Source organism: Galeopterus variegatus, unplaced genomic scaffold, assembly GCF_000696425.1.
Source record: "Galeopterus variegatus unplaced genomic scaffold, G_variegatus-3.0.2 Scaffold10958, whole genome shotgun sequence".
NCBI classification, from domain to species: Eukaryota; Metazoa; Chordata; class Mammalia; order Dermoptera; family Cynocephalidae; genus Galeopterus; species Galeopterus variegatus.
The window spans coordinates 1-386 of NW_007737069.1; positions in this window are offsets into that span (position 1 = coordinate 1).

Consider the following 386-nt stretch of genomic DNA (forward strand, 5'->3'; position numbering starts at 1 on the left):
TTCCTTTGCTTGCTGGATTAGGAATTACTGCTGCACTAGCCACTGGAACTGCTGGCCTTATTCATTCTATATCCCAAAATACTAAATTGTCTAAACAGTTAATTTCAGATGTACAGACTCTTTCTCAAACTATTCAAGATTTGCAAGATCAATTGGATTCTTTGGCAGAGGTGGTTTTACAAAACCACAGAGGTCTTGATTTACTAACTGCTGAGCAGGGAGGTATCTGTTTGGCTTTACAGGAAAAATGCTGCTTCTATGCGAACAAGTCTGGAATAGTGCGTGATCGCATTAAACAACTACAAGAGGATTTGAAAAAAAAAAAAAGAAAACAGTTGGCTGACAATCCCCTTTGGACTGGGCTCAATGGATTTTTATCTTACCTC